Raw genomic sequence first — 26,485 nt, 5'->3', positions numbered from 1 at the left:
CATAACCCTAACCCTCATTCTCAACCTAACCCTCACCTTAAGCCTAAACCTAACATTAATCCTAAACCTAACCCTCACCCGCAGCCTCACCCTAACCCTAACACTAACACTAAACCTCACCCTAACCCTTAGCGTAACCAAAACCCTATCCTTAAACGTCATCCTAGACCTAAACCTAACCCTCACCCTCACCCTCACCATAACCTTAAGCCTAACCCTAACACTAACAATAACCCTAACACTAACCCTAACCTTCACCCTAAACATAACCCTCACCCTAACCGTAACACTCACCCTCACCCTCACCCTCATCATAACTCTAACTGTAAACCTAACAATAACAGTAATCCTAACCCTCAACCTAACCCTAACCATAACCCTAACACTAATGCTAACACTCAACCTCACCCTAACCCTAATCCTAACCCTAATCCTCACCCTAACCCTAATCCTCACCCTCATCTTAAACCTAACCTTCATCCTATCCCTCACCCTCACCCTAACCCTAACCCTAAAGCTCACCCAAACACTAACCCTAACCATCACCCTCACCCTAGCCCTCACCCTAACCCTAATTCTAACCCTAATCCTCAACCTAACCCTCACCCTAACCCTCATGGTAATCCTAACCCTAACCCTCACCTTAACCCTAACCCTCACCCTCACCCTCATCCTAACCCTAAGACTAACACACACCCTAAACCGAACCCTCAAACTCACCCTAAATCTAACCCTAATCCTCATCCTCACACTCACGATCAACCTAACCCTAATCCTACTCCTAACCCTAATCCTAACCCTCAACCTCAGCCTAACCCACATCTTTACACATACCATCACCCCCAGGTTAACCCACACCCTAACCCTAACCCTCACCTTAACCCTAAATGTACCCCTAAACCTCACCCTCTCCCTAACCCTAACTCTAACCCTAACCCTAACACTAAACCTCACTCTAACCCTAATCCTAACCCTTACCCTCACCCTAACCATAACACTCACCCTAACCCTAACCATCACCCTAACACTTACCCTCACCCTAAAACTAACCCTAACACTAACACTAACGCTCACACTAACCCTAACCCTCACCCTAATCCTAAACCTCACCCTAACCCTAACCCTAACCCTCATCCTGTCCCTAAACCTCACACTAACCCTAACACTAATTCTCAATCTAACCCTCACCCTAACCCTAACCTAACACTAATCCTTACCCTAACCCTAAACCTAACCCTAACGCTCACCCTTATCTTAACCCTCAACCTCAGCCTAAACCTCATCTTTACCCTTACCATCATAATCACCCTAACCCTCACCCTAACGCTAAACCTCATCCTAACACTCACCCTAACCGTAAACCTAACTATCACCCTAAACCTAACCCTCACCCTCAACCTCACGCTCAGCCTAACCCTAAGCCTAAACCTAAGCCTAAACCTAACCCTCAACCTCACCCTCACCCTCACCCTAATCCTAACCCTAACCCTAACTATAACCCTAAACCTCAATCTAAACCTCACTCTAACCTTAACCCTAAAACTAACCCTAACCATAACCCTCGACCTAACCCTACAACTAACCCTAAATCTAACCCTAAACCTCACCCTCACCCTAACCCTAATCCTAACCCTAACCCTAAACCTCACCCTAACCCTAACCCTCACCCTCACTGTCACCCTCACCCTCTCCATAACTCTAACCCTAACCCTAACAATAACTCTAATCATAACCCTCAACCTAACCCTAACAATAACTGTAATCCTAACACTCACCCACTTGCTAACCCTAATCCTAACCCTAACCCTTACCCTAACCCTAATCCTCACCCTCACTGTAACTCTAACCCTCAACCTAACCCTCACCCCAACCCTAACCCTAACCCTAAAACGTAACCTAACACTAACCCTAACCCTCACCCTCAACCTAGCCCTCACGGTAACCCTAATGCTAAACATAATCCTCATCCTTACCCTCACCCTAACCCTAAACTTAACCCTCACCCTAACCCTAACCATAACCCTAAACCTCACGCTCCCCTTAACTCTAAGCCTCACCCTAACCCTAAACATAAATGAACCCTAACTCTCACCCTAACCCTAAACCTAACCCTCACCCTCACCCTCACTCTCACCCTCAGCCTGACCCTAAGCGTAACCGTAACCCTCACACTCACCCTAACCCTTACCCTAGACCTAATCCTAACCCTAACTCTAACCCTCACCCTCAGGCTCACCGAAACCCTAACTCTAACCTAAACCTCACCCGAACCCGAACCCTAACCCTAACCATAACCTTAAACCTCACTCTCACACTCACCCTAGACCTTAGCCTAATCCTAATCCTAACCCTAACAATCATCCTAACCCTCCCCCTAACCCTAACCCTCACCCTCAACCTCACCCTCAGCCTAACCTAAGCCTATCCCTAAACCTAAACATAACACACACACTCCCCCTCACTCTAACCTTAATCCTATACCTAACCCTAACCCTAAGCCTAACCCTTCCCCTAACTCTCACCCTAACCCTAAAACTATCCCTTACCATAACCCTCAACCTAAACCTCACCCTAAGCCTAACTCTAAAACTAAACCTCATCCTCACCCTAACCCTAACTCTAACCCTAATCCAAACCGTAAACCTCACCATAACACTAAGCCTAACCCTAATCCACACCCTAACACTAAGCCTAATCCTAAGCCTAACCCTAACCCTAACTCTCACACTCACCCTAAATCTAACCCTAAACCTCACCCTAACCCTAACCCTCACCCTCAACCTCAGCTTGACCCCAAGCCTGTCCCTAACCCTAACCCTAACCCTAACCCTAAACCTCACCCTAACACTAACCCTAATCCTAATCCAATCATAACCCTAACCCTCACTCTCAACCTAACCCTCACCTTAAGCCTAACCCTAACATTAATCCTAACCCTAACCCTCACCCTCAGCCTCAACCTAACCCTAACACTAACACTGAACCTCACACTAACCCTAACCCTATCCCTGAACCTCATCCTAGACCTAAACCTAACCCTCATCCTCACCCTCACCATAACCTTAACCCTAACCCTAACACTAACAATAACCCTAAAACTAACCCTAAACTTCACCCTAAATATAACCCTCACCCTAACCCTAACCCTCACACTAACCCTTACCCTCACCCTAAAACTAACCCTAAACCTAACACTAAACCTCACACTAAACCTAACCATCGCCCTAACCATAAACCTCACCCTAAATCTAACCCTAAACCTCAATCTCTCGCTAGACCTCGCCCTAACCCTAACCCTCATCCTCACCTTAAACTTCACACTAACCCTAAAGCTAATCCTCAATCTAACCCTCACCCTCACCCTAACCCTAATCCTAACCCGCACCCTTACTGTAACACTTACCCTCAGCCTAACCCTGACCTTTACCCTTACCGTCACCCCCACGCTAACCCTCACTCTATCCCTAAACCTCACCCTAACCCTAACTCTACCCCTAAACCTCACCCTCACTCTAACCCTAACTCTAACCTTAACCCTAACACTAACCCTCACCATAAGCCTAACCCTAACCATCACCCTAACCCTAATCCTCACCCCCACCGTCACCCTCAGCCTAACCCTAAGCATAAGCCTAACCCTAACACTAAAACTCACATTCACCCTCACCCTCACCTTAATCCTAAACCTAACGCTAACCCTAACCCTAAACCTCAACCTAACCCTCAACCTAACCTTAATCCTAACACTTACCCTAACCCTAACCCTCGACTTAACCCTCCATCTAAACCTAAATCTAACCATAAACCTCACCCTCACACTAACCCTAATCCTAACCCTGACCCTAAACCTCACCCTAACCGTAACACTCACCCTCACCCTCACCCTCACCATAACACTAACACTAAACCTAACACTAACAGTAATCCTAACTCTCAACCTAACCCTAACCATAACCCTAACAATAATGCTAACACTCAACCTCACCCTAACCCTAATCCTAACCCTAACCCTCACCCTAACCCTAATCCTCACCCTCACCCTAACCCTAACCTTCATCCTAACCCTCACCCTCACCCTAACCCTAACCCTAAAGCTTACCCAAACACTAACCCTAACTGTCACCCTCACCCTAGCCCTCACCCTAACCCTAATTCTAACCCTAATCCTCAACCTAACCCTCACCCTAATCCTAAACCTAAGCCTCATTGTAACGGTAACCCTAACCCTCACCTTAACCCTAACCCTCACCCTCACCCTCAACCGAACCCTAAGCCAAAACCACACCCTAACCTGAACCCTCACACTCATCCTAAATCTAACCCTAATCCTCATCCTCACACTCACGATCACCCTAACCCTAATCCTACTCCTAACTCTAATCCTAACCCTCACCCTCAGCCTAACCTTCACCTTTACCCTTACCGTCACCCCCACGCTAACCCGCACCCTAACCCTAACCCTCACCCTAACCCTAAATGTACCCCTAAACCTCACCCTCTCCCTAACCCTAACTCTAAACCTAACCCTAACACTAAACCTCACTCTAACCCTAATCCTAACCCTTACCCTCACCCTAACCATAACACTCACCCTAACCCTAACCATCACCCTAACACTTACCCTCACTAACACTAACCCTAACCCTAACACTAACCCTCACACTAACCCTAAACCTCACCCTAATCCTAAACCTCACCCTAACCCTAACCCTCATCCTGTCCCTAAACTTCACACTAACCCTAACACTAATTCTCAATCTAAACCTCACCCTAACCCTAACCTAACACTAATCCTTACCCTAACCCTAAACCTACCCCTAACCCTCACCCTTATCTTAAACCTCAACCTCAGCCTAAACCTCTTCTTTACCCTTACCATTATCATCACCCTAACCCTCACCCTAACGCTAAAACTCATCCTAACCCTCACCCTAACTGTAAACCTAACCATCACCCTAACACTAACCCTCACCCTCAACCTCTTGCTCAGCCTAACCCTAAGCCTAAGCCTAAGCCTAACCCTAACCCTCAACCTCACCCTGATCCTAACCCTAATCCTAACCCTAACCCTAAACCTCAACCTAATCCTCATTCTAACCTTAAGCCTAAAACTAACCCTAACCATAACCCTCGACTTAACCCTCCAACTAACACTAAATCTAACCCTAAACCTCAATCTCACCCTAACCCTAATCCTAACCCTAACCCTAAACCTCACCCTAACCCTAACCCTAACCCTCACTCTCACCCTCAACCTCACCCTCACCATAACTCTAACCCTAACCCTAACAATAACACTAATCCTAAACCTAAACCTAACCCTAACACTAACTCTAACTGTAATCCTAACACTCACCCTCTTGCTAACCCTAATTCTAACACTAACCCTCACCCTACCCCTAAAAATATCCCTCAACCAAACCCTAAACTTCACGCTCCCCGTAACTCTAACCCTCACCCTAACCCTAAACATAAACGAACCCTAACTCTCACTCTAACCTTAACCCTAAACCTCACCATCACCCTCACCCTCAGCCTGACCCAAAGCATAACCGTAACCCTCACACTCACCCTAACCCTTACCCTAAACCTAATCGTAACCCTAACTCTAACCCTCACCCTCAGCCTCACCCTAACCCTAAATCTAACCCTAAACCTCACCCTCACCCTCACCCTAACCCTAACCATAACCTTAAATTTCACCCTCACACTCACCCTAGACCTTACCCTAACCCTAATCCTAACCCTAACCCTCATCCTAACCTTCCCCCTGACCCTAACCCTCACCCTCAACCTCACCCTCAGCCTAACACTAAGCCTATCCCTAAACCAAAACCTAACACACAACTCCCCCTCACTCTAACCCTAATCCTATCCCTAACCCTAAACCTAACCCTAACCCTTCCCTTAACTCTCACCCTAACCCTAACCCTAAAACTAACCCTTACCATAACCCTCAACCTAAACCTCACCCTAACCCTAACTCTAACCCTAAAACTCACCCTCACCTTAACCCTAACTCTAACCCTAACCCAAATCCTAAACCTCACCCTAAGACTAACCCTAACCCTAATCCACACCCTAACTCTAAGCCCAACCCTAACGCTAACCCTCACCCTCACCCTAACCCTAACCCTAAACCTCACCCTAACCCTAACCCTGACCCTCAACCTCAGCTTAACCCTAAGCCTGTCCCTAACCCTAACACTCAGGCTTACCCTAACATTAACCCTAATCCTACTCCTAATCCTAACCCTAACCCTCACCCTCAACCTAACCCTCACCTTAAGCCTAACCCTAACAGTAATCCTAACCCTAACTCTCACCCTCAGCCTCACTCTAACACTAACTCTAACACTGAACCTCACCCTGACCTTAACCCTAACCCTATCCCTAAACCTCATCCTAGACCTAACCCTAACCCTCAACCTCACCCTCACCATAACCTTAACCCTAACCCTAACACTAACAATAACCCTAACACTAACCCTAAACTTCACCCTAAACATAACCCTCACCCTCACCCTAACCCTCACCCTAACCCTTACCCTCACCCTAATACTAACCCTAACCCTAACACTAAACCTCACACTAACCCTAACCATCCCCCTAACCATAAACCTCACCCTAATACTAACCCTAAACCTCAAACTCTCCCTAGACCTCGCCCTAAACCCCAAAGCTCATCCTCACCCTAAATTTCACACTAAACCTAACATTAATCCTCAATCTAATCGTCACGCTCGCCCTAACCCTAACCCTAACCCTCACCCTAACCTAACCCTCACCCTTACTGTAACCCTCACCCTCAGCCTAAACCTGACATTTACCCTTACCGTCCCTCCAACCCTAACCCTCACTCTAACCCTAACCCTCACCCTAATCCTAACTTTACCCCGAAACCTCACCCTCACTCTAAGCCTAACTCTAACCCTAACCTAACACTAACCCACACCATAACCCTAAACCTAACAATCACCCTAACCCTAATCGTCACCCCAACCCTCACCCTCAGCCTAACCCCAAGACTAAGCCTAGCCCTAACCCTAAACCTCAACCTAACCCTCATCCTAACCTTAACCCAAACACTAACCCTAACCCTAACCCTCGACCTAACACTCACCTTAACCCTAAATCTAACCCTAAACCTCACCCTCACCCTAACCCTAAGCCTAACCTTAAACCTAACCCTCACACTCACCCTCACCCTAACCATAATCCTAAACCTAACCCTATCCCTAACACTAACCCTCACCCTAACCCTCACCCTCACCCTCATCGTAACTCTAAACCTCACCCTAACAATAACTCTAACCCTAACCCTAACCATAATCATAACCTTCACCCTCAGACTCACCCTCACAGCCAACTTAACCCTAACTATAACACTAAAAATAACCCTAACACTAACCCTAACCCTAACCCTAATCCTCATACCCACCCTGAACCTCAGCTTAACCCTAAGCCTAACCCTAACCCTAACCCTAACCCTCAACATGATCCTAACCCTAACCCTAATATAAAAACCTAACCCTAACCCTAATCCTAAACCTAAACCTAATCCTCAGCCCCACCCACATCCTAACCCAAACCCTAACCCTAACCCTCACCCTAACACTAACTCTAATCCTAAACCTCACCCTCACCCTAACCCTAACCCTAAACCTAACCCTAAACCACACCCTAACCCTGACCCTCACCCTCAAGCTCAACCTCACCGTAACTCGAAACCTAACCCTAACACTAACCCTAACCCTAACCCTAACCCAAAACCTAAACCTAATCGTCAGCCTCACCCTCAAACTAACCCAAACCCTAACCCTAACCCTCACCCTAACTCTAAGCCTAACCCTAACCCTAAACCTCCCACTCACCCTCACCCTAACCCTCACCCTAACCTTCACCCTAACCCGAAGCCTAACCCTCACCATCATGCTCGGCCTAAGCCTAAGCCTAAGCCTAAGCCTAAGCCTAACCCTAACCCTCACCCTAATCCTAACACTAACACTAACCCTAACTCTAACCCTAATTCTCACCCTCACCCTAACCTTAACTCTAACCCTAACACTAAAACTAAACCTCATCCTAACACTAACCTTAACCCTAACCCTAACCCTAACACTAACCCTAACCCTAACAATAACCCTAACCCTAACCGTCACCCTCAACCTCAACATACCCTCACCCTGAACCTAACCCTCACACTAACACTTACCTTCAACCTAACATAAACCCAAAAGCTAACACTAACGCTCACAATAACCCTAAGCATCACCCTAACCGTAAACCTCACCCTAACAATAACCCTAATCCTCATCTTCACCCTAAACCTCGCACTAACCCTAATCCTAATCCTCAATCTAACCCTCACCGTTACCCTAACCCTAACACTAACACTCACCCTAACCCTAAACCTCACCCTTACTGTAACCCTCATCCTCAGCCTCACCCTCAAATTTACCTTTACCTTCAATCCCACCCTAACCCTCACCCTAACCCTAACTCTACCCCTAAACCTCCCCCTCACCTTAACCCTAACTCTAACCCTAACCCTAATACTAAACTTCACCCTAACACTAACCATAACTCTCACCCTCACACTCAACGAAACCATAACCCTAACCTTAACCCTAACAATAACACTAACCCTAAACCTCACCCTAACCATAAACCTAACCCTAAACCTAATCCTCACCCCAACACTTACCCTCACCCTAACACTAACCCTAACCCAAACACTAACCCTCACACTAACACTAAACCTCACCCTAATCCTAAAACTCACCATCACCCTAACCATAACACTCACATTCACCCTAGCCCTCACACTAACCCTAATTCTAAACCTGACCCTCACCCTAACCCTAACCCTCATCCTCACCCTAAACCTCACACTAACCCTAACCCTAATACTCAATCTAACCCTTACCCTGACCCTAACACTAACCCTTACCCTAACCCTAAACCTAACACTAACCCTCAGCCTTACCCTCAACCTCAGCCTAAACCTCACCTTTACCATTACCATCCTCACCCTAACCCTCACCCTAACTCTAACCCTCACCCTCACCGTAACCATAACCCTCAACTTAACCCTCACCCTAACCCTAACTCTAACCCTAATCCTTAATCTAACACTAACCCTAAATCTCACCCTCATCCTAGCCCTCACCCTATCCCTAATCCTCATTCTTAACCTCACCCTAAACCTAACCTTAACCCTTACCCTAACCCTAATCCTAACCGAAAACCTCAACCTAACCCTAACACTCAAGATCACCATAAACCTAACCCTAACCCTCACCCTAACTCTAAACTTAATCAAACCCTAACTCTCACCGTAAACCTAACCCTAACCCTCACTCTCAACCTCACCCTCAGCCTAACCCTATACCTAAGCCTAACCCTAACCCTCACACTCACCCTAACCCTTATGCTAATCCTAATCCTAACCTTAAGCCTAACCCTCACCCTCAACCTAATCCTCACCCTAATCCTAAATCTAACATTAACCCTAACCCTAACCTTCAATCTCAGCCTCACCCTAACCCTAACTCTAACCGAAAACCTCAACCTCACCCTAACCCTAACCCTAACACTAACACTAAACCTCACCCTAACGCTAACCCTAAACCTCAAGCTCAAACTAGGCCTCACCCTATCCCTAATCTTAACCCTAACCCTCATCCTAACCCTCACCCTATCACTAACCCGAACCTTTACTCTCACCCTAACTCTAATACTAACACTAACCCTCACCCTACCCCTAACCCTCATCCTCATCGTAACCCTTACCCTAACCCTCAACATAACCCTAAACTTAACCTGAAACCTAACTCTCACCCCAACCCTTACTGTAACCCTCACCCTCAGCCTAACCCTTACCTTTAACCTTTCCAACCCCCTCACCCTAAACCTAACTCTAACCCTAACCCTAAACCTAAACCTCACCCTCACCCTCAACCTCATCATAACTCTAACTCTAACCCTAACAATAACACTTACACTAACCCTAACCCTCACCCTAACCCTAACCATAAACCTCACCCTCAGCGTCAAACTCATCCTAAACGTAAGCCTAAACCTAACCCTTACCCTAAACATCACCATAATCCTAACCCTAACCCTAAATCTAACCCTAACCCTAACCCTAAACCTAACCCTAAACCCAACCCTAATCCTCAGCCTCACCCTCACCCTGAACCAAACCCTAAACCTAACCCTCACCGTAACCCTAAGCCTATCCTTAACCCTAACCCTCACACTCACCCTCAACCTAACCATAATCCTAAACCTAACCCTATCCCTAACACTAACCCTCACCCTAACACTCACCATAACATTTACCCTCAACCTAACCCTAACCCTCACACTAACTATAACCCTCACCCTAACCCTAACCCTCACCCTACAACTTACCATCACCCTAACACTAACCCTAACCCTAAAACTAACCCTCACACTAACCCTAACTCTCACCCTCACCCTAGCCCTCGCCCTAACCCTAATTCTAACCCTCAACCTCACCCTAAACCTGACCCTTATCCTCACACTAAACCTCACACTAACCCTAACATTAAACCTCAATCTAACCCTCATCCTATCCCTAACCCTAACCCTTACACTAATCCTAAACCTAACCCTAACCCTCACCCTTATCTTAAACCTCACCCTCAGCATAAAGTTCACCTTTACCCTTACCATCATCCTCACCCTAACCTCACCCTAACTCTAAACCTCATCCCAACCCTCACCCTAACCGTAAACCTAACCATCACACTAACCCTAACACTCACCCTCAACCTCACCCTCAGCCTAACCCTAAGCCTAAGCTAAGTCTTACCCTAACCCTCACCCTCACCCGAACCCTCAGCCTTACCCTAATCCTAACCATCACCCTAACCCTAATCCTCACCCCCACACTCACCCTCAGCCTAACCCTAACCCAAACCCTAAACCTCCCCTTAACCCTAACCCTAATCCTAAACCTCACCCTAACCCTAACCGTAAACCTAACCCTCACCCTAACCCTAACCCTAACCGTCACCCTTAGCCTAACCCACACGTTTATCCTTACCGTCACCCCTAAACCTCACCCTAACCCTAACAATCAACCTAACACTCACCCTAACCCTAACTCTACCCCTAAACCTCACCCTCAACCTAACCCTAACTCTAACACTAACCTTAACACTAAACCACATCCTAATGCTAACCCTAACCCCCAAACTAACCCTAACACTCACCCTCACCCACACCCTCAGCCTAAACCTAAGGCTATCTCTATCCCTCACACTCCCCCTCTCCCTAACCCTAATCCTAATCCTAACCCTAACTCTAACACACAACCTCACCCTAACCCTCACCCTAACCCTAACTCTAACACTAATACTAAGCCAAACCCTCACCCTAACACTCACCCTAACACTATCTCTAACCCTAAACCTCAAACTCACCCTGACCCTAACTCTAACCCTAAACCTCACCCTAACCCTAACCATAAACCTCAACTTCTCCCTAGCCCTCAGCCTAACCCTAATCCTAAACCTAACCTTCATCCTAACCCTCACACTAACCCTAACCGCAACCCTCACCCGAACCCTAACCCTCCCCCTCAACCTAACCCTCAGCCTAACCCTAAGCCTAACCCTAAACCTAACCCTAACCCACCCACTCACCCTCACCCTAACCCTAATCCTAACCATATCTCTAACACTTAACCTCACCCTAACCCTAAAACTAAAACTAACCCTAACCCTAACCCTCATCCTTAACCCTCACCTGAACCCTAACTCTAACCCTACACCTCACACTCACCCTAACCCTAACTCTAACCCTAACCTTAACCCTAAACCTCCCCTAAATCTAACCCTCCTAATCACCCTCACCGTAACCCTAACCCTAAACATCACAAAAACCCTAAAACTAACCCTAAACGTCACCCTAACCATAACCCCCAACCTAACACTAACCAAACACTTACCCTCACACTAACACTAACCCAAACTCTAACACTAACCCTGACAGTAACCCTAACTCTCACCGTAACCCTAAACCTCACCCTCACCCTAACCCTAACCCTCAGCCTCACCCTAGTCCCCACCCCAAACTTAATTCTAACCGTAACCCACACCCTAACCCTAACCCTCATCCTCACACTAAACCTCACAATAACCCTAACCCTAATCCTCAATCTATCCCTCACCCTCACCCTAACACTCACCCTAACCCTAACCCTTTCCATCTCCCTAACCCTAAACCTCACCCACACCCTCACCCTAGCCCTCACCCTAAACCGATTCCTAACCCTAACCATCATCATAACCCTCACCCTAACCCTATTCCTAAACATCACCCAAAACCTATTCCTAACCCCCAAGATCACCCTCAGCCTAACTCTAAGCCTAAGCCTATCCCTAGCCATAACCCTCACCCTCAGCCTCACCCTCAATGCAAACTTAACACAAAACATAACACTAAAAATAACCCTAATTTAAACCCTAACCCTAACCCTAATCCTCACCCCACCCTCACCCTCAGCCAAACCATTACCCTAACCCTAACCCTCTCAATCAAAGCCTAACCCTAACACTAACCTTAACCCTAAACCTCACCATAACCTTAAACCTAATCCTAAACCTCATCCTCACCCTCACCCTAACCCAAACTCTAAACTTAACCCTCACCCTAAACCTAAGCCTAACCCTAACCCTAACCCTAACCCTCACCCTCACCCTCATCCTAAACCTAATCCTAACCCTAACCCTATCCCTAACCCTAACCCTCACCCTAACCCTCACCCTAGCCCTAATCCTAACCCTAATGCTAACCCTAAACCTCACCCTAACCCTCACCCTAACCCTAACCCTAACCCTCACCCTAACCCTAACCTTAACCCTCAACTTCATTCTCGGCCTAAGCCTAATCCTAAGACTAATCCTAACCCCAAACCTCACCGTAACCCTAATTGTAACACTAAGGCTAACTCTAACCCTAAACCTCACTCTCACCCTAACCCTAACTCTAACCCTAACCCTAAACCTAAACTTCATCCTAAACCAAAACATAACCTTCACTCTCACCCTCACTATAACTGTAACTATAACCCTAACCCTAAACATAACCCCGACCCTCACCCGAACCATAACCCTCACCCTAACCCAAACCCTCACCCTAACAAATACCCTCAACCTAACACTAACAGTAACCCTAACACTAACCCTCACACTAACCCGAATCCTAACCCTACGCCTCAACCTAACCCTCACCCTCACACTAACCCTAACACTAACCCTAAACTTAACCCTCACCCAAACCCTCACCCTAAAACTATATCTAACCCTAAACATCACCCTCACCTTAACCCTAACCCTAACCCTAACCCTAAACCCCACCATAACCCTAACCCAAACCCTCAGCAATACTCTCACCCTCACCATAAATCTAAACATAACACTAACAATAACACTAACCATAACCCTAAACATAACCCTAACCCTAAGCCCAAACCTAATCCTAACACTCACCCTCACCCTAACCCTAATCCTAACCCTAAACCTCACCCTAACAATAACCCTCACCCTCACCCAAACCCTAGCACTCACCCTAACCCAAACCCTAAGCCTAATCTTCATCCTAACCCTCACCCTAACCCTAACATTAACCTGCACCCGCAACCTTACCCTCACCCTCACCGTAACTCTAACCCTAACCCTAACAATAACACTAATCCAAACCCGAACCATCACCCTAACCCTAATCCTCACCCCCACCCTCACCCTAAGCCTAAGCTTAACACTCACACTAACCCTCATACTCACCCTCACCCTAACCCTAATCCTAAACCTAAACCTATCCCTAAACCTCAACCTAACCCTCAACCTCCCCCTAACCCTAACACTAAACCTAACCCTAACCCTCACCATAACCCTCCCCCTCCCCCTAACTCTAACCCTAAACCTCACCCTCAACCTAACCCTAACCCTTACCCTAAAACTCACTCTAAACCTCACCCTAACCAAAACCCTCACCCTCAACCTCACCGTAACTCTAACCCTAAAACTAACCCTAACCCTAACACTAAACCTGACCCTAACCATAACCCTCACCCTCAGCCTCACCCTCACCGCAAACCTATCCCTAATCATAACACTAACAATAAACCAAACCCTAACCGTAACCCTAAACCTAACTCGCACCCGCACCCTCAACCTCACCCTCAGCCTAACCCTAGGCCTAACCCTAACCCTAACCCTAACCCTCACCATAATCCTAACCTTAACCCTAAACCTAACCCTAACCCTAACCCTAAACCTCAGCCTCACCTACACCCTTTCCCAAACCCTAACCCTAATCGTCAGCCTAAACCTAAGCCTAAACCTAACCCTATCCCTAACCCTAACACTTACCCTCACTTTAACACTAACCCTAACTCTCACACTAACCTTCACAGTAACCCAAACTTTCACCCTAACCCTAAACCTCACCCTAACCCTAACCCTCATCCTCACTCTAAACCTCACACTAACCCTAACCCGAATCCTCAATCTATCCCTCACCCTCACCCTAACTCTCACCCTAAACCTAACACTCATCCAAACACTCACCCTAAACCTAACCCTATGCATCACCCTAACCCTAAAACTCACCCTCACACTCACCCTCAGCCTAAAGCTAAGCCTAAGCCAAAGCCTAACCCTAACACTCACCCTCAGTCTAGCCCTCACCCTAAACCTAATCCTACCCCTAACACTCATCATAACCCTCACCCTCACCCTAATCCTAACCATCATCCATAACCTATTCCTAACCTCCAAGATCACCCTCAGTCTAACCATAAGCCTAAGCCTAACCCTAGCCATAACCCTCACCCTCAGCCTCACCCTCACTGCAAACTTAACCCAAAACATAACACTAAAAATAACCCTAATTTAAACCCTAACCCTAACCCTAATCCTCACCCCACCCTCCCATTCAGCCTAAACCTAAGCCTAACCCTAGGCCTAACCCTAACCTTCACTGTAACCCTAACCCTAAACCTAACCCTAAACCTAACCCTAGTCCTCAGCCTCACCCTCACCCTAACCCAAACCCCAAACCTAACCCTAACCCTCACTGTCACCCTCACAGTAACCGTAACCCTAAACCTAACCCTAACAATAGCCCTAACCCTAATATTAACCCTCATCCTAACCATAATCCTCACCCTAACCCAAACCCTCAACCTAACACTTAACCTCACCCTAACACTAACCCTAACCCTAACACTAACACTCACACTAACCCTAACCCTATCCCTAAACCTAAACCTCAACCTAACCTTCAACCTCACCCTAACCCTAACACTAACCCTATCCCTAACCCTCACCTTAACCCTCTCCTTAACCCTATATCTAACCCTAAACCTTACACTCACCATAACCCTAATCCTAACCCTAAACCCCACCCTAATCATAACCCTAACCCTCACCCGCACCCTCACCCTCACTGTAACTCTAACCCTAACCCTAACAATAACACTAACCCTAACCCAAAACATCACCCTAACCCTAATGCTCACCGCCACCCTCACCCTCAGCCTATCCCTAATCCTAACCCTAACACTATCCCTAATCCTCACCCCCACCCTCACCCGCAGCCTAACCCTAACACTAAACCTCACACTAAGGCAAATGCTAACACTCTCCCTCACCCTAGCCCTCACTCTAAAGCTAATCCTCAATCTAACCCTCACCCACACCCTTCCCCTAACCCTAACCCTCACCCTAACTCTAATTCTACCCCTAAACCTCACCCTCACCATAACCCTAACTCTAACCCGAAACCTAAAACTAAACCTCACCCTCACCCTAAACCTAACCCTCACCTAAACCTAACCCTCACCCTCACCCTCACCCTCAGCCTAATCCTAAGGCTAACACTGACCCTAACCCTAACCCACACACTTAGCCTAACCCTAACCCTAATCCTTATCCCGACCCTAAATCTAACCCTCACCCTCACCATAACCCTAATCCTAACCCTAAACATAACCCTCAACCTCAGCCTCACACTAACCCCAATTCTAACACTAAACCTCACCCACATCCTAACCTAACACTAACCCTAACCCTAACCCTCCCCCTAACTCTCAAACTAACCCTAACACTAAGAATAACCCTAACCCTAAACCTCAATCTAACCCTCACCCTCACCCTAACTCTATCCCTAAACGTCACCCTCACCCTAACCCTCACTCTAACCCAAACCCAAACCCTAATCCTCACCCTGACCCTAACCTAAACTTCACCCTCACCCTCACAGTAACCGTAACCCTAAACCTAACACTAACCCTATCCCTAACCCTCACCCTAACCCTCTCCCTAACCCTATATTTAACCTTAAACCTCACCCTCACCCTAATGCTTACCCTAACCTTAAACCCCACTCTAACCCTAAACCTAACCCTCAACCGCACTCTCACCATCACGGTAACTCTAACCCTAACCCTAACAATAACACTAACCCTAACCCGAAACATCACCCTAACCCTAATGCTCACCGCCACCCTCACCCTCACCCTAACCCTAAACCTAACCCTAACAGAATCCCTAATCCTCACCCCCACACTCATCCTCTGCCAACCCTAATTCTAAGCCTAACCCTCACCCTCACCCTCACCCTAACCCTAGTCCTAACCCTAACCTTATCCCTAAACCTCAAACTAACCCTCACCCTAACCCTAACCCTAACCCTCACCCTAACCCTAATCCTCAACCTAACCCTCACCCTAAACCTAACTCTACCTCGAAACCTCACACTCACCATCAGCTTAAACCTAAGGCTAAGCCTAAGCCTAATCCTAACCCTCACACTCACCCTAACCATAACCCTAATCCTAACCCTAAACCTAAACCACACCCTTACCTTAACCCTCACCCTAACCCTAACCTTAACACTAACCCTAAACCTAACCCTCACCCTCAGCCTTACCCCAATCCTAATTCTAACACTAAACCGCACCCACATCTTAACGCTAATGCCAACCCTAACCCTAACCCTAACCCTAAACCTCCCCCTAACTCTCAACCTAAAGCTAACACTAACACTAACCCTAACCCTAAACCTCAACCTAACCCTCAACCTCACCCTAACCCTAACACTAACCCTATCCCTAACCCTCACCTTAACCCTCTAACACTATATCTAACCCGAAACCTCACCCTCACCCTAACCCTAACCCTAAACCCCACCCAAACCCTAACCCTAAACCTCACCCTCACCCTCAAACTCACTGTAACTATAACCTTGACCCTAACAATAACACTAACCCTAACCCGAAACATCACCCTAAACCTAATGCTCACCTCCACACTCACACTCAGCCTAACCCTAAACCTAACCCTAAAACTAACCCTGATCCTCACCCCCACCCTCACCCTCAGGCTAACCCTAAGCCTAAGGCTAACCCACACCCTCACCCTCACCCTATCCCTAGTCCTAAACCTAATCCTATCCCTAAATCTCAAACTAACCCCCACCCTCACCCTCACCCTAACACTAACCCTAACCCTAAACCTCACTTAAGTCTGCCCCTAAACCTAACTCTAACCCTAAACCTCATCCTCACCCTAATCCTAAAACTAACACTAACCCTAACCCAAAACCAAACCCTCAACCTAACCCTAGCCCTAACCCTAAACCTAACCCTAAGCCTAACCATAAACTTAACAGTAATGCTCAGCCTCACCCTCACCCTAACCCAAACCCTTAACCTAACCCTCACACTCACCCTCAGCCTGACCCTAAGCCTAAACCTAACCCTATCCGTAACCCTCATCGTAACCTTCACTCTAACCCTAAGCCTAACCCTCAATCTAACCCTAACCCTATCCCTAAACCTAACACTAATCCTCAGCTTCACCCTCACACTAACCCAAAACCTAACCCTAAACCTCATCATAACCCTAAGCCTAATGTTAACCCTAACCCTAATCCTCTCCCTCACCGTCACCCTCACCCTACCCCTAATCCTAACCTAACCCTATCCCTAAACCTAACCCTCACCCTAAACCTCAGCCTAGCCCTCACCCTAACCCTAATCCTAACCCTAAACCTCATCCTAACCCTCACCCTAACCCAAACACTAACCCTCACCCTAACCCTAACCCTAACCCTCACCCTCATGCTCGGCCTAATCCTAAGCCTAAGCCTAAGCCTAAGCCTAACCCTAAACCTCACCCTCACCCTAACCCTAACATTAACCCTAATTCTAGCAGTAAACCTCACTCTCAACCTAACCCTAACTCTCACCCTAACCCTAAAGCTAAACCTCATCCTAACCCTAACCTAACCCTCAGCATCACCCTAACTGTAACCATAAGCCTACCCCTAAACATAACAATAACCCTAAACCTAACCCTAAACCTCAACCTATCCATAACCCTCACACTAACCGTAACCCTCACCCTAACACTTACCCTCATGCTAACACGAACCCTAACCCTACACTAACCCTCACCCTCACCCTAGACCTCACCCTAACCCTAACCCTCATCCTCACCCTAAACCTCACACTAACCGTAACACTAATCCTCAATCTAACCTTCACCCACATCCTTCCCATAACCCTAACCCACACCATATCCCTAACCCTCACCGGACCGTAACCATTACCCTCAGCCTAACCCTCAAGTTTGCCTTTACTGTCACCCCCACCCTAACCCTTACCCTAACCCTAAAACTCACCTAACCCTCACCCTAACCCTAACTCTACCCCTAAACCTCACCCTCAACCTAACCCTAACTCTAAATCTAAACCTAACATTAAACCTCATCCTAACGCTAACCCTAACCCTCACACTAACCCACAGTATAAACGTAAACCTAACCCTAACCCTAACAATAACCCTAACCCTAACCCTCACCCTAACCATCACCCTCACCCTAACACTTACTCTCACCCTAACCCTAACCCTAACCCTAACACCAACACTTACACTAACCCTAAACCCCACCCTAATCCTAATCCTCTCCCTAACCCTAACTCTAACCCTAACCCTCACCCTCACCCTAGCCCTCACCCTAAGCCTAATTCTAACCCTCACCCTCAACCTAACCCTATCCCAATTCCTCACCCTAAACCTCACATTAAACCTAACCCTAATCACTTAATTAACCATCACCCTAACCCTAACCCTAACCCTAAACCTAAACCTATCCGTAACCCTCAACCTAATTTTAACCCTCACCCTCAGCCTAAACCTCCCCTTTACCCTTACCATCATCCTCACCCTAACCCTAAACATCATCCTAACAGTCACCCTAACTGTAAACCTAACCATGACCCTAAACCTAACCCTCACCCTCACCCTAGACCTCACCCTAACCCTAATCCTAACCCTAACCCTCATCCTAACCCTCACCTTAACCCTAACCCTAATCATCACCCTAACCCTAACACTCAACCCCATCGTCACCCTCAGTCTCACCCTAAACCTAACCCTAACCCTAACCCTGACATTCACCTTCACAATAACCCTAATCCCAACCCTAACCCTAACCCTAACCCATAACCTCAACTTAACCCTCACCCTAACCTTAACCCTAACACTAACCCTAACTATAAACCACAAACTAACACTCCCCCTAACCCAAATCTAACCCTAAACCTCACCCTCACCCTAACCCTAATACTACCCCTAACCCTAAACCTCACCCTAAACCTAACCCTAACCCTCACCCTCAACCTCAGCCTAAACCTAAGGATAACCCTAACCCTAAACCTAACCCTCACACTCACCCTAACCCTAAACCTAATGCTAACCCTAACCCTAGCCCTAACCCTCAACCTCACCCTCACCTTCACCTTAACGCTAACACAAACCATAACAATAACACTTATCCTAACCCTAAACCTAACCTTAACCCTAACCCTAACCCTCATCCTAAAACTCACCCTCACCCTCAGCCTAACCCTAAGCCTAAGGCTATCCCTAACCCTCACACTTACCCTCACCCTAACCCTAACCATAACCCTAAATCTTAACCTCAACCCAAGCCTCACCCTAACCCTATCCCTCACCCTCACCCTCACCGTAACTGTAACCCTAAACCTAACATTAACAAAACCCTAAACCTAATCCTAACCCTCAACCTAACCATAGCCCTCACCCTAACCCAAACCCACACCCTAACACTTACCCTCACCCTAACACTAACCCTAACCCTTACACTAACCCTCACACTAACCCTAACCCTAACCCTAAAACTCAACCTAATCCTCACCCTCACCCTAACCCTAACACTAACCCTTACACTAACCCTCCCACTAATCCTCCCCCTAACACTATATCTAACCCTAAACCTCACCCCCACACTCACCCTAACCCAAACCCTAACCCTTACCTTAACCATAACCCTCACCCTCACCCTAAACTCCAACATAACACTTACCCTCACCCTAACACTAACCCTAAACCTAACACTCACCCTCACACTAACCCTAACCCTCACCCTAATCCTAAACCTCAACCCTAACCCTAAAACTAAGCCTAACCCTCACCATCATCCTAGCCCTCACCCTAACCCTAATTCTAAACCTCATCCTCAGCCTAAACCTCACACTAACCCTAATCCTAACCCTAATCCTCAATTTAAACCTCACCCTCACCCTAACCCTAACCCTTACCCTAACCCTAAACCTAACACTAACACACACTTATTTTAACCCTCACCCTCAGCATAAATCTCACCTTTACCATTACCATCATCCTCACCATTCTACTACCCCCAACCCTAAACCTCACCCTAACCCTCACCCTAACAGTAAACCTAAACATCACCCTAACCCTAACCCTCACCCTCAACCTCACGCTCAGCCTAACCCTTAGCCAAGTCTAACCCTTACCCTAACCCTCACCCTCACCATAGCCCTCACGCTAAACCTAATCCTAACCCTAAACCTCATCCTAAACCTTAACATAACCCTAACCCTAACCATCATCCCAACCATAATCCTCACACCCACACTCACCCTCACCCTAACCCAAATCCTAACCCTAACTCTAACCCTAACTCTAACCCTTCACCTCAACCTAACCCTCACCCTAAACTTAACCCTAACACTAATCCTAACCCTAACCCGGGAAAAACCCTCTCTCTAACCCTAAATCTAATCCTATACCTCACTCTCACCCGAACCCTAATCCTAACCCTAACACTAAACCTCACCCTAAACCTAACGCTAACCCTCATCTCACCCTCACCCTCACTGTAACTCTAACCCTGACCCTAACAATAAAACTAATCCTAACCCTAAACCTAACCCTAACCCTCACCCTCAAACTAATCCTCAACCTAACCCTCACCCTAACCCTAACCCTAACCCTAACCCTCACCCTCAGGCTCAACCTAACCATAACTCTAACCCCAAAATCTCAACTCACCGTAACCCTAAACCTAAACCTAACCCTAAACCTCACCATAAACCTAACCCTAAAACTCACCCTCACTCTAGCCCTCACTCTAACCCTAATCCTAACCCTAACCCTCATCCTAACCCTCCCCATAACCCTAACCCTACACCTCACCCTAACCCTAAGCCTAATCCTGACCTTCACACTCACCCTCACCGTAACCTAAACCCAAACCCTGACACTAACCCTCACCCAAACCATAACCCTCACCCTTACCTCAACCCTCAACTTAACATTTACACTCACCCTAACCCTAACCCTAACCCTCAACCTTACCCTAGCACTCACCCTAACCCTTACCCTCATCGTCACCTCAAACCTCACCCTAACCCTAACCCTCACCTTTACAATAACTCTCACCCTCAGCCTAACCTTCACGTTCAGCCTTACGGTCACCCCCACACTAACCCTCACCCTAAACCTAACCCTCACACTAACCCTCACCCTATCCCTAACCGATAAACTTAACCCTCACCCTAACCCTAATTTTAACCCTAACCCTAAAAATAAACCTCACCCTCAACCTAAACCTAACCCTAACCCTCACCCTCATATTCAGCCTAAACCTAAGGCTAACCCTAACCCTAACCCTCACACTAACCCTAAAGCTAATCCTAATCCTAATCCTACCCTAACCCTAATCCTCACCCTCACCCTAACCCTAACCCTAACACTAACCCTAACATTAACCCACATCCTAAGCTTCAACCTAACCCTAATTTATCCCTAAAACTCACCCTCACCCTAACCCTAATGCTAACCCTAAGCCTCACTCTAACACTAACCGTCCCGCTAACTCTCACCTTAACCCTAAGACTAACAGTAAACCTAACCCTAACACTAAACCTCACCCTAACACTAACCCTAACCCTCACCCTCATCATAACCCTCATCCTCACCCTCACCCTCAGCCTAACATTTCGCCTAACCCTAATACCAACCCTAAACCTAACACTAACCTAACCCTCACCCTAACAATCACCCCAACCCTAATCCTAACCCTCACCCTCACCCTAGCCCAAACCCAAACCCTAAGCCTAAGATTAACCCTCACCCTAACCCTCACACTAACCCTAAGCCCAACACTCACCCGAACCATAACCCTCACCCTCACCCTAACTCTAATCCTAATCCTAACCCTAACCCTATCACTCACACTCACCCTCACCTTAACCCTAATCCTAATCCTAACCCTAACACTAACCCTCACCCCCACACTAAACCTTACCTTAACCCTAACCCTAACAGTAACCTAACCCTAACCCTAACCCTAACCCTCACCCTAACCTTATCTCTAACCCTAAACCCCACCTCCACCATAACACAAACCCTAACCCTAATCCTAAACCTCACCCTAAACATATACCTTAACCTAACACTTACGCTAACCCTAACACTAACACGAACACTAACCCTCACACTAACGCTAACCATCACCCTAAACGTAAACCTCCACCTAACCCTAACCCTAACCCTCAACTTGACCCTATCCCTCACCCTAACCCTAACCTTCATCCTCACCCTAAACCTCACAGTAACCCTAATACTTATCCTCAATCTAACCCTCACACTCACCCTAAACCTTACCCTCATCGTCACCCTTACCATAACCCTCACCCTCAGCCTAACCCTCACCTTTACTCTTACTGTCACCCTCATTCTAACCCTCACCCTAATCCTAACCCTCATCCTAACCCTCACCCTTACTGTAACACTAACCATCACCGTAACTGTAACCCTCACCCTCACGATCAGCCACAGCCTAACACTAAGCCTAAACCTAATCCTAAACTTAAACTTCACACTCACCCTAGCCCTCACCCTAACCCAAATCCTAACCCTAACCCTCATCATAACACTCAACCTAACCATACCCCGAACCATCATTCTAAACCTAAGCCTCATCCCCAACCTCACCCTCAGCCTAACCCTAAGCCTAAGGATAACCCTAACCCTAACCCTTACACTCACCCTCACACTAACCCTAATCCTTACCCTAACCCTAACCCTAAACCTAAACCTCAACCTAAACCTCACCCTAAACCTAACCCTAACCCTCACCTTAGTCCTCACAATAACCCTCAATCCAAACCTAACCCACACCCTCACCATAAACAAAAAGCTCACCCTGAACCAAACCCTAACCCTTAACCTCACCTTCACCCTAACCTTACCCCTAACCATAAACCTTACCCTAACCCTGACACTTACCCTCACCCTCACCCCAGCCCTCACCTTAACCCTAATTGTATCCCTAACCCTCATCCTAAACCTCACCCTAAACCTAACCCTAAACCTCACCATCACCCTAAACCAAACCCTAGTCCTAACCCTCACCCTAACCCTAAGCCTAACCGTAACACTAACCCTAACCCTCACACTCACCCTCAACTTAAACCTAACCCTAAGCCTAACCCTAACCCTCACCCTTACCCTCACCTTCACCCTCAATGTAACTATAACCTTAACTCTAACAATAACACTAATCCTAACCCTAAAACTAACCTTAACCATAATCCTATTCATAAATCTCACCCTCAGCCTCCTCCTCACTGCAATGTCACCATAATCATAACAATAAAAATAATCCTAACCCTAACCCTAATCCTAAACCTCACCCTCACCCTAACACTAATCCTAACCCTAACCCTCACCCTAACCCTAACCCTAACCCTCACCTTAACCCTAACCCTCATCCTAACCCTGACCCTAACCTTCACACAAACGCTAATCCTCACCCTAACACTAACGCTAACCCTCACCCTCACCCTAGCCCTCACCCTAACCATAATCCTAACCCTAATCCTCATCCTAACTCTTAATCTAACCCTAACCCTAACCCTCACCCTAACACTAACTCTCTCCCTAACTCTAACACTCACCCTCACCATAACCCTAACCCTAACCCTCACCCTAACCCTAAATTTAACCCGAAACCTAACTCTCACCCAAACGCTAACCCTAACCCGAACCCTAACCCTAACCCTCACCCTCATCCTCACCCTCACCAAAACCCTAATCCTAAACCTAACCCTATACTACCCTAACCCTCACTCTATCCCTAAACCTAACCCTAAACCTAAGACTAACCATCACACTATCCCTCACCTTAACACGAACTCTAACCCTAAACCTCAGTTTCACCCTAACCCTCACCCTCACCTTCATGCTCAGCGTTTCACTAAGCCTAACACTAACCCTAACCCTAACCGTCACACTCACCCTCACCCTAACCGTAAACCTAATCCTAACCCTAAACCTAACCTTCACCCTAACCCTAACACTCACCCTCACGCTAACCCTAACCTAAAACATCACCCTCACCCTAGCCCTCACCCTAAGCCTAACCCTAACCTGAACCTTAACCTGAACCCTAAACCTACCTCTACTTCTAACCCTAAACCTCACACTAACCCTAACACTTACCCTCACACTCACCCTAGCCCTCACCTTAACCCTAATTGTATCCCTAACCCTCATGCTAACCCTCACCCTCACCCTAACCCTAAACCTCCTAACCGTAAACCTAATTCTAACCCTCAACCTAACCCTAAACCCGACCCTCACCGTAACTCTAACCTTAACCCTCACCCTATCCATAAACCTAATCTGAAACGTAAACCTCACCATAACCCTCACCCTAACCCTCACCCTAACCCTAGCCCTCATCCAAATCCTAATCCTCACCCTAACCCTCATCCTAAACCTAACCCTCATGCTAACCCTCACCCTAACCATAAACCTAACCCTCACCTAACCTTAACCCTCACATTCAACATTACCCTTAGCCTTACCCTAAGCCCAACCCTAAACCTAACCCTAACCCACAAACTCACCCTCACCCTCACCCTAATCCTAACCCTAACCCTAATCCTAACCATCACCCTCAACCTAGCCTTCACCCTAATCCTAATCCTAGCCCTAACCCAAACTCTAACCTTAACCCTAACAATAAACCTCACCCAAAACTTAATCCTAACCCTCAGCCTCAGTGTAAGGGTAACCCTAACCCTAACCCTAAAAAGAACTCTAACCCTAACCCTAACCCTCACCCTAACACTTACCCTCACCCTTACACTAACCTAAACATAACACTAACCTTCACACTAACCTTAAACCTCAACCTAAACCTAAACCTCACCCTAACCCTAATCCTAAACCTAACGCTCACCCTAGCCCTCACCCTAACTGTAATTCTAACCCTAAACCTAACCCTCATCCTCATCCTAAACCTCACACTAACCCTAACCATAATTCTCAATGTAACCCTCACCCTCACCCTACCCTAACCGTAACCCTTACCCTAAACCTCACGCTAACAATAACCCTTAACCTTATCTTAACCCTCACCCTCAGCCTAACCCTCACCTTTACGCTTACCATCACCCTCAATTTAACCCTTACCCTCACCCTAACCTTAAACCTAACCATCACCCAAACACTAACCCACACCTACAAACTCACCTTCAGACTAACTCTAAGCCTAAGCCTATACCTAAACCTAATCCTCAACCTCACCCTAGCACTCACCCTAACCCTAATCCTAACCCTAACCCTCATCCTAACCCTCAACCTAACCGAAACCCTAACCATCACCCAAACCCTAATCCTCACGCCCAACCTCACACTCAGCCTAAACCTAAGCCTAAGCCTAACCCTAACAGGAACCCTCACACTCACCCTCACCCTCACCCTCACCCTAACCCTAACTGTAACCCTAACCGTAAACCTCAACTTAAACCTCACCCTAACCCTAACCCTAACACTAACCCTAACACTAACCCTCACCCTAAACCTCCCCCTAACCCTAACAGGAACCCTCACACTCACCCTCACCCTAACGCTAATCCTAACCCTAACCCTAAACCTCACCCTAACACTAACCCTAACTCTCACACTTACCCTCACCCTCACCCTCACCATAACTCGAACCCTAACCCTAACAATAACACTAATCCTAGCCCTAAACTTAACCCTAACACTAATCCTATCCCTAACCCTCACCCTCAGCCTCACCCTCACTGCAAACA

Source organism: Dipodomys merriami, unplaced genomic scaffold (genome assembly GCF_024711535.1).
Source record: "Dipodomys merriami isolate MVZ:Mamm:240054 unplaced genomic scaffold, mDipMer1.0.p SCAF_95, whole genome shotgun sequence".
In the NCBI taxonomy this organism is placed as follows: domain Eukaryota; kingdom Metazoa; phylum Chordata; class Mammalia; order Rodentia; family Heteromyidae; genus Dipodomys; species Dipodomys merriami.
This window is presented reverse-complemented; position numbering follows the sequence as displayed.